General features: G+C 40.2%; 1 long non-coding RNA gene across 2 annotated transcripts in view; it reads left to right on the top strand.

Moving 5' to 3' along the window:
• The window catches only part of LOC111537892, a 17,053-nt gene extending 12,278 nt beyond the window's left edge, over window positions 1-4,775 (top strand). For both annotated transcript variants that reach the window (XR_002730142.1, XR_004229125.1), the window contains one exon: window positions 4,045-4,775. This is a non-coding gene — a long non-coding RNA (uncharacterized LOC111537892). The remainder of the gene's footprint in view (window positions 1-4,044) is intronic.
• The last annotated feature ends 5,063 nt before the right edge of the window (window positions 4,776-9,838 follow it).

Below are 9,838 nucleotides of genomic sequence, written 5' to 3' on the forward strand. Positions count from 1 at the left end.
TTTCTTTCTTTCTTTCTTTCTTTCTTTCTTTCTTTCTTTCTTTCTTTTTTAGACAGAGTCTCATTCTGTTCACCTAAGCTGGAGTGCAGTGGCACGATCTCGACTCACTGCAACCTCCATCCCCTGGGTTCAAGCAATTCTCCTGCCTCAGCCCCAGGCTGGTCTCGAACTCCTGGCCTCAAGTGATCTGCCTGCCTCGGCCTCCCAAATTGCTGGGATTACAGGCATGAGCCACTGCCCCCTGCTTGAGATTTTCTTGGGCATCTCCCCACAGCTGGCCTTCTTCACACCCTTGTATTTTTGTTTCCTATAGCTAGAAAACAAATGTTTTCTTTTTAAAAAATTGAGACTTGTGTATCATAAGACTTACCCTTTAAAGGTGTAAGATTCAGTGGCATTAAGAACATTCACAATGTTACACAATCATCATCACTATCTAGTTGCAGAACATTTTTACTATCCCAAAAAGAAACCTACTAATTAGTACTCATTCCCCATTTGCTCCTCCGCCATCCTATCCCCAAGGTAACTGTTAATCTACTTTCTCTCTCTATGGATTTGCCTATTCTTGACGTTTCATTTAAGTGGAATCGTACAAGATGTAGCTTGTTTGTTTAGCTTCTTTTACTGAGCATAATCCTTTCAAAATTCATCTATGTTGCAGAATTTATCAGTATTTTTCTTGATATTTCTGAATAATACTTCATGATATGGTTACACCTCATCAGTTGATGGGTTGTTTCTATTTTCTGATTATTATGAACAATGGGGCTATGAACATTCATATATATGTTTTGTGTGAACATACATTTTCATCGCTCTTGGGTATGTTACTGGAAGTGGAATTGCTGGGTCTTATAGTAATTCTAGGTTTGACATTTGGAGCAATTGCCAAACTGTTTTCCAAAGCAGCTGCACCACTTCACATTCCCACCAAAAATGTACGAGAGTTCTAGTTTCTCCACAACCTAGCCAACTATCTTAGTCAGTCTGTTTCAGCTACTATAACAAACTGCCTTACACTGGTAATTTATAAACAATAGAGATTTATTGCTCATAGTTCTAGAGGCTGGGAAGTCCAAGATCAAGACACCCACAGATTCAGTGTCTGGTGAGGGCTCACTCACTCCATCATAGATGGCACCTTCTTGTTGTATCCTTACATGTGAGAAGGGACAAACAAACTCTCTTGAGGCTTCTTTTATAAGGGCACTCATCCCATTTCTTAGGGTAGAGGCCTCATGACCTAATTATCTCTAAATGCCCCATTTCCTAATACCGTATTGGGAATTAGGTTTCACTGTATAGATTCAGGGCCTGGGGGACACAAAAATTCAAGACTATAGCATTGTCTTTTTGATTGTAGCCATCTTAGTGGCTGTGAAGTGACATCTCATTATGGTTTTGATTTATGTTTCCCTAAGGACTAATGTCAAACGCAGTTTCATGTACGTATTGGTAATTTTGTATATGTTATTTGGAGAAATGTTTATTCAAATACTTTGTCCATATTTTATTTCAGTTATTTGTCTTTTTATTGAGTTGTAATTTTTTTTATGTATTCTGGATACTAGATCCTTATTAGATATATGATTTGCAAAAACTTTTCCCCACTCTGTAGGTTGTCTTTTCACTTTTTTGATAAGGTTCTTTGATGCACCAAAGTTTCAAATTTTGATAAATTTCAGTTTTTTTTTTTTTGGCTTATGCTTTTGGTGTCATATCTAAGAAACAGTTGCCTAATATGAAGTTGTAAAGATTTGGGCCTATATTTTCTTCTAAGAGTCTTATAGTACAGTTGACCTTTGAACAAGACAGGTTTGAACTGTGCAGGTCCACATATATGTGGATTTTTCCCAATAAATATATTGGGATTTTTTTTGGAGATTTATAACAATTTGGAAAAACTCACTGATGAACAATGTAGCTTAGAAATATTGAAATATTGAAAAAAGTAAGAAAAAGTTAGCTATATCATGAACACATAAAATGTATGTAGATACCAGTCTATTTTATTATTTACAACCATAAAATATACACAAATCTGTTATAAAAAGTTAAAATTTATCAAAACTTACAAATACACAGACCTTATAAGGAACCATTCAGAGCTGAGAGAAATGTAAACAAATGTAAAGATACAGTATTAAATCATAACTGCTTAAAAACAACTGTAGTTCATGCTGTGCTATTGGGATAACTGCATAGCCACCTCCTGTTGCTATTGCAGTGAGACCAAGTGTGAGTATCTGCTTAAAACACCATGTGATACTAATCACTCTGTGTGGGCAGCTCATCTCTCTAGAAAGTGATCTCTTGGCCAGGTGCAGTGGCTCATGCCTGTAATCCCAGCACTTTGGGAGACCAAGGCAGGAGGATCACTTGAGCCAAGGAGTTTGAGACCAGCCTGGGCAACATAAGGAGACCGTGTTTCTACAAAAAATAAAAACAGCCAGGTGGTGGCACAGATTTGTGGTCCCAGCTACTAGTGAGGCTGAGGTGGGAGGATTACTTGAGCCCAGGAGGTTGAGGTTGCCTCTGCCATGATCATGCCACTGTACTTTTTTTTTTTTTTTTGCAGTGGGGACAAGATCTAACTCTGTTGCCCAGACTGCGTGAGAATCTCTCTGGTTCTCATGTTTTGTTTTGTTTTTAATTGCGTTTAGTGCAATACCATAAATCTTGAATAATACCAGGGGACCCATATGAAGTGCCACTAGAGATGCTGGAGGTGTTCCCAAGTATTAGAGAAAAGTCATTACATTACAATAAAAAGTTGAATTGCTTGATATGTACCATAGATTGAGGTCTGCAGTTGTGATTGTCCATCATTTCAAGACAAATGAATCCAGGATAAGGGCTGTTGTAAAAAAAAAAAAAAAAAAAAAAAAAAAAAAAGAAAATTAGCAAAATTGTTGCTGCAGCCACACCAACAGGCATAAAAACTGCACTTGTTTTGAAATACCCTTGTATTTAATATTTAAAATTCAGCAATTATGTGTGTGCAGGATTGCTGTAATAAAGACATACCTATAAACTCTAATATGATTCAAGAAAAAGCAAAGACATTATATGACAACTGAAAGCCAAAAGAAGGTGAAGGATCAAAAGCTGGAGAACTTAATAGCAGCAAAGGATGGTTTGATAATCTTAGAAAGAGGTTTGGCTTAAGAAATGTCAAGATGACAGGAAGAGGAGCTTCTGTTGATCAAAAGGCAGCAGACGACTTCCCAGATACCTTTAAGAAAATCATCGTGGAGGCTGGGCATGGTGGCTCACACCTGTAATCTCAGCACTTTGGGAGACCGAGGAGGAAGGATGGCTTGAGCTTAGGAATTTGAGACCAGCCATGGCAACACAGTGAGACCTCATCTCCACTAAAAATAAAAATAATTAGCCAGGCATGGTGGCATGCATCTATAGTCCTAGCTACTTAGGAGGCTGAGGCAGAAGGGTCACTTGAGCTGTGAGGTCAGGGCTGCAGTGAGCCATGATCACACCATCGCACTCTAGCCTGGGTGACAGAGTGAGATGCTGCTTCAAAAAAGAAAAAAGGGGGAAAAAAAGGGAAAGAAAATCATTGTGGAGAAAGGAAATCTGTCTGGGAAGAATTTTTTTTTTTTTTTTTTTGGAGACAGAGTCTCACTGTGTCACCCAGGCTGGAGTGCAGTGGTGATCTTGGTTCACTGCAACCTCCACCTCCCGGTTCAAAAGATTCTCCTGCCTCAGTCTCCCGAGCAGCTGCGATTACAGGCATGTGCCACCATGCCCGGCTAATTTTGTATTTTTAGTACAGATGGGGTTTCTCCATGTTGGTCAGGCCGGTCTCCAACTCGTGACCTCAGGTGATCTGTCTGCCTTGGCCTCCTAAAGTGCTGGGATTATAGGTATGAGCCACTGTGTCTGGCCTTAGAAGGTTTTTAATGAAGACAAAAGTGGCCTATTCTCTTCCCACAAAGGATGTATGTTAGTGAGGAGAAAAGTCAGCATCAGGATTTACTCTAGGAAGGGATAAACTAACTCTACTATTTTGTGCAAATGCAGTCAGACATATGATCAGGACTGCCTTTATCCATAAGGCTGCTAACCCCTGTGCCATGAAGAGAAAAGATAAACACCAGCTGCCAGTCTTTTGGTTGTACAACAAGAAGGCTTGGACAATGAGAACCCTTTCTGGATTGGTTCCATTGATGCTTTGTCCCTGAAGTTAGGAAATGTCTTGCCAGTAAGGACTGTCTTTTAAAGTTCTTTTGATATTGGACAATATTGCTGGCCACCCAGAACCCCATCAGTTCAACACTGACGGTATTGAAGTAGTGTACTTGCTCCCAAATACGTCTCTAATTCAGCCTCTAGATCAGGTGGCCATAAGAACATTTAAGGCTCATTACATGCCACAATTTATGGAATAAAGGATTGTCAACGTGATGGAAGAAAACCAAGACAGAGGGAATATCACGAATATCTGGGAGGATTACACCATTAAAGATGTCATCATTGCTACAGAAAAAGCTGTGAAAGCCATCAAGCCTGAATCAATAAATTCCTGCTGGAGAAAACTGTGTCCAGATGTTGTGCATGACTTCGTAGGATTTATGACAGAGCCAATCAAGGAACTCAAAACAGAGATTGTGGTTGTGGCAGAAAGGTCGGGGGATGGTGGTGAAGGGTTTCAAGATACGGATCTTGGAGAAATTCAAGAGCTAATAGATGCCACATCGGAGGAATTAGTAGAAGATGACTCGATGGGGATGAATGCTTCCAAACCACTGCAAGATGATGAGGAAAAAGACACAGAACAAATAGTGCCAGAAACAGACTGACATTAGACAATCTGGCAGAAGGGTTCCAATTATTCAAGACTGCTCTTGACTTTTACAACAGGGACATTCTACAGACACTGAAACTAAAGCAAAGGGTGGAAGAAGGCGTGGGACCATATAGAAGCATGTTTAGAGAAATAAAAAAGCAAAAAAGTCAGATCGAAGTTAGGATGTATTTCTGTAAAGACACTGAGTGTGCCTTCCTTTCCTGCCTCCCCTTCCACCTCCTCCATCTCTTCTTCCTCTGCCACCCGAGACAGCAAGGTCAACCCCCTCCCTTTTTTCAGCCTACTCAACATGAAGATCAAGAAGATGAAGACATTTATGACGATACACTTCTATTAAATGAATAGCAAATACATATGCTTTTTCTTATTATTATCTTTACATTTCCTTTCTCTAGCTTCCTTTATTGTAACAATATAGTATATAATATACACGACATACAAAATATGTGTTAGTCGCCTGTGTATGTTAACGGTAAGGCTTCTGGTCACCACCTAATCACCTCTTAAAAGGGCCACCTGGTCCCAACTCTTTTTTTGTTTTTGTTTTTTTAAAATTAGAGACAGAGTCTTATTCTGTCACCCAGGCTGGAGTGCAGTGGCACGATTAGGCTCACTGTAACCTCCGCCTCCCAGGTTCAAGCAATTGTCTTGCCTCAGCCTCCCGAGCAGCTGGGACTACAGGCATGCACCACCACGCCCGGCTAATTTTTGTGTTTTTAGTAGTTTTACCATGTTAGCTAGGCTGGTCTAAAACTCCTGACCTCAAGTGATCCGCCTGCCTCAGCCTCTGAAAATGCTGGGATTACAGGCTTGAGCCACTGCGCCTGGCTTGGTCCCACCTCTTATACTGTCCTAATGACAATTAAATTCCGACATGAGTTTTGGAGGTGACATGCAAACCATAGCAGTCCTGAAGACAGGAGGTGCAGCACGCCATGCAGGGCCACATGGGAAAGATGCCAGGGAGGGCAGGAGGCAGAAGACAGGAGCAAGGGACAGACTGGGGCCAGAGCCTTTCCTTGGGAGAGGGAAGGCAAGGCAGGATGAACAGTTTAGGATTGGCCGTGTTGAACCATTTCAGTGGGCTCTAGGGGTGTACCCAGTCGTCTGGCACCTGGCCCTGGGATGAGTAAGGCAGAGGAGTGAGTAAGGCAGAGGCGTGGCTCTGCATTGGCTAGTCTGCATTTAAAAGACACACTCCCAGCAGGGCCTTTTGCTGTCTTTTATAATTGGCTAACTAGTTGGAGGGGCAGTCTCTCCCCAGTTAGAAATGATTTTTTCTCTTTGTTTTTATTTTAAATTTGATTTTTAGGATGTCAAAATATTATAATATTGTTATATATAAAGTTTTGGTGCCACAAAAGGAATAGCACTCGAATATAAAATTTTCCTTTTAATTCTCAGCAAGGCAAGTTACTTCTATATAGAAGGGTGTGCCCTTACAGATGGAACAATGGTGAGCACACACTTGGACAAGGGAGGGGAAAGCGTTCTTATCCCTGATGAAAGTGGTCCTGCTGCCATATCGTTCCCCTATTGGCTAGGGTTAGACCGCACAGGCTAAACTAATTCCAGTTGGCTAATTTAAAGAGAATGATGAGGTGAATGCTTTGGCGGGAGTCAGGGCAGAGCAGGTAGCAGGTAATTGGAATGAGTTAGGGTGAAGCAGGTGATTGGAATGTAGGGTGGAGCAGGTGATCAGAATGAGTCAGGGTGGAGTAGGTAATTGGAATGAGTCAGGGTGGGGTAGGTAATCGAAAAAGGTTGCTTTAAGAGGAAGTTAAGTTTAAAAGTAGAAGGCAAAGAATTGCCAGTATTGACATATTAATTATTTGAAAAGAAATTTAGAACTCATATCTAACAATATGCAGAAAATTTAAAACATTTACACTAAAGTTTATTTCTGGATTCTCATTTCATTTCTTTTTTTTTTTATCACTCAGGCTGGGGTGCGGTGTCGTGATCTCAGTTCACTGTAACCTCTGCCTCCCAGGTTCAAGCGATTTGCCTGCCTCAGCCTCCCAAGTAGCTGGGATTATAGGAGTGTGCCACCACATCCAGCTAATTTTTGTATTTTTAGTAGAAATGGAGTTTTACCATGTTGGCCAGGCTGGTCTTGAACTCCTGACCTCAAGCGGTCTGCTTGCCTCTACCTCCCAAAGTGCTGGGATTACAGGCATAAGCCACTATGCCTGGCTTGGATTTTCATTTCTATCCCATTGATCTTCTATGTTTATCCTTTGGCAATACCACAAAGTCTTAGTTACGATAGCAGAAAATCCATTTATTTATTTATTTTTGAGTCAGGGTCTCGCTTTGTCACCCAGGCTGGGGTGCAGTGGTGCCATCATAGCTCACTGCACATTCTGTGGGGTCTCTCTTCAAACTCTTGGCCTCAAAGGATTCTCCCATCTTGACTTCCCGCAGTGCTGGGATTATAGGCCCAACCCACTGTGCCTGGCCAGAAAATCAATTTAATCTGTTAAAAAACAAATAAACACACACACATACACACAAACAAACAAACACATTCCTACAAATATAACTCTAGGCCTAAACTGTGGGTGTCAACCAAATATTTAGGGGCAATATAACAATCTTACCTAAAATGTTCCGGGGAAAACAGTTCCCAATTCATTTTATGAGGTCAGAATCATTTTGATCACAAAACTTCACAAGAATATTATAAAACATAAAAATTACAGGTCAGTCTCATAATCATAGATGTAAAAATTCCAAAAATATTTTAGCAAATTAAATCCAGCAGTATATACAAAAGATAGTAAGACATGACAAAGCTAGGTTTATTCCAGCTTTGGAATGGATGCAAGGATGGTTTATTATTTGGGAATTAATCAACATAATTTATCATATAACAGAAAAAAAGGATAAAAAAATCATATGATAATCTCAGTAGATGTAGACAAAGCATGTGATAAAATTCAATACTCTTTCAAGATTAAAAAACTCAACAATTTAAGAATGAGAATTATAGGTAGCATCATACTTGAAGGTGAAATATTAAATCATTTTTCTTGGAAAATAGAATAGGACCAGGGGGCCTACTTTCACCAGTTATATTCAATAGGCACTGGGTTGCAGCCAGTATAAGCAAGAAAAGGAAATAAAGGCCTATGATTGGAAAGAAATAAAACAATCATTTTTTGAAGATGACATATTGAGTAAATTGAGAATGGAAAGAATCTAATAACAATGATTCAGTTAATAAGTAAATTAGTAATGCCACTGGATTCAAAGTCGACATACCAGCAACAATCATAAAATGAAATACAAAGAAGGATTCAATTTATGGGAGCATCATAATACAACAAATTCCTAGGGATAAGTTGAATGAAGGATGACTGCTATACAAAAACTCCAAAACACGTACTGAGGGAAATCATGTAAGGGAGAGATATGTCAACATTCGTGAATTAGAAAATTCAAGGTGTAGACAAGTCATTGCTCCCTAATTTGATCTGCATTTGTAATGTAATCCCAATAAAAACTCTGAGATTCTGTTATGGAAATGTACATGCAAATTCTAAAATTTATAGAAAATGCAAAGAGCCAAGGCTAGTCAAGAATAAATAGAAACCAAAGTTGGAATGGAGAACTTGTACCACCAAATATAAAGACTTATTGTAAAGCTACAATAACTAAGTCAGTGTGGTATTAGCATAAATATAGAAAAATAGGCCAATGGACTGAATAAGATCCAGAAACAAATACCCACATATGGTCACCAGAATGGTGACATACGAGTCACTGAAATGCAATGAAAGAATGTTCTTTTCAATAAATGGTAGATGAAATTTGGATACCCAGAGAGGAAAAAGATGTATCTTGACTCTCACTGTACCCCATATGAAATAAATTCCGGCTGGATGTAGAACTAAATGTGAAAAACAACAAATCCATAAGAAAAAGGCAAAAAGCAGCCGGGCGTGGCGGCTCACGCCTGTAATCCCAGCACTTTGGGAGGTGGAGGTGGGTGGATCACTTGAGCCGAGGAGCTCAAGACCAGCCTGGGCAACATAGGGAGATTCCATCTCTACAAAAAATACAAAAATTAGCTGGGCTTGGTGGTGCATGCCTGTAGTCCCAGCATTAGGGAGGCTGAGGTAGGAGAATCACCTGAGTCCTAGGAGGTTTGAGGCTGCAGTGAGCCTGCCTCAGCCTCTCAAGCAGCTGGGATTACAGGAGTGTGCCACCACGTCCAGCTAATTTTTGTATTTTTAGTGGAAATGGGATTTACCCATGTTGGCCAGGCTGGTCTTGAACTCCTGACCTCAAGCGCTCTGCTTGCCTCCACCTCCCAAAGTGTCACTGCACTCAGTCTGGGCAACAGAGTGAGACCCTATCAAAAAACAAACACGCAAACAAACAAACAAACAGAAAAAGGAGGCAAAAAACATCAAAATGTTTAAGTAACTATTTGGTAATGTTTTTAAAAGGTAAACATACATATACCTATGAGTAAGCAGTGCCACTGCTGCCCCCATAGAAATAATTGCTTATGTCCAACAAAGGATATGGACAAGACTGGTCACGGCAGTGCTGTGCATAAATAGCCCAAATGGAAACAACCCAAATGCCCATAAACAATAGGATGGGTGAATAAATGATAGAATATTCATGCAGTGGAATTCTATACAGCAGCAAAAAAATGATGAAGGACTGATACAAGAGACAAGTTTGGATGAATCTCACATAAAAATGTTGAGTTCGAGACCAGCCTGGCCAACACAGTGAAACCCTGTCTCCACTAAAAATACAACAAATTAGCCAGGTGTGGTGGTGAGCTCCTGTAATCTCAGCTACCTGGGAAGCTGAGGCAGGAGAATGGCTTGAACCCAGGAGGTGGAGATTGCAGTGAGTCGAGATCACACCATTGCACTCCAGCCCGGGCAACAGTGTGAGACTCCATCTAAAACAAACAAACAAAAAATAGTTGAGTGAACAAAACCAGACACAACAGAATACAAACTGTATGATACCATGTAA

The sequence above is a fragment of the Piliocolobus tephrosceles genome, chromosome 9 (genome assembly GCF_002776525.5).
Source record: "Piliocolobus tephrosceles isolate RC106 chromosome 9, ASM277652v3, whole genome shotgun sequence".
Classification (NCBI taxonomy): Eukaryota; Metazoa; Chordata; class Mammalia; order Primates; family Cercopithecidae; genus Piliocolobus; species Piliocolobus tephrosceles.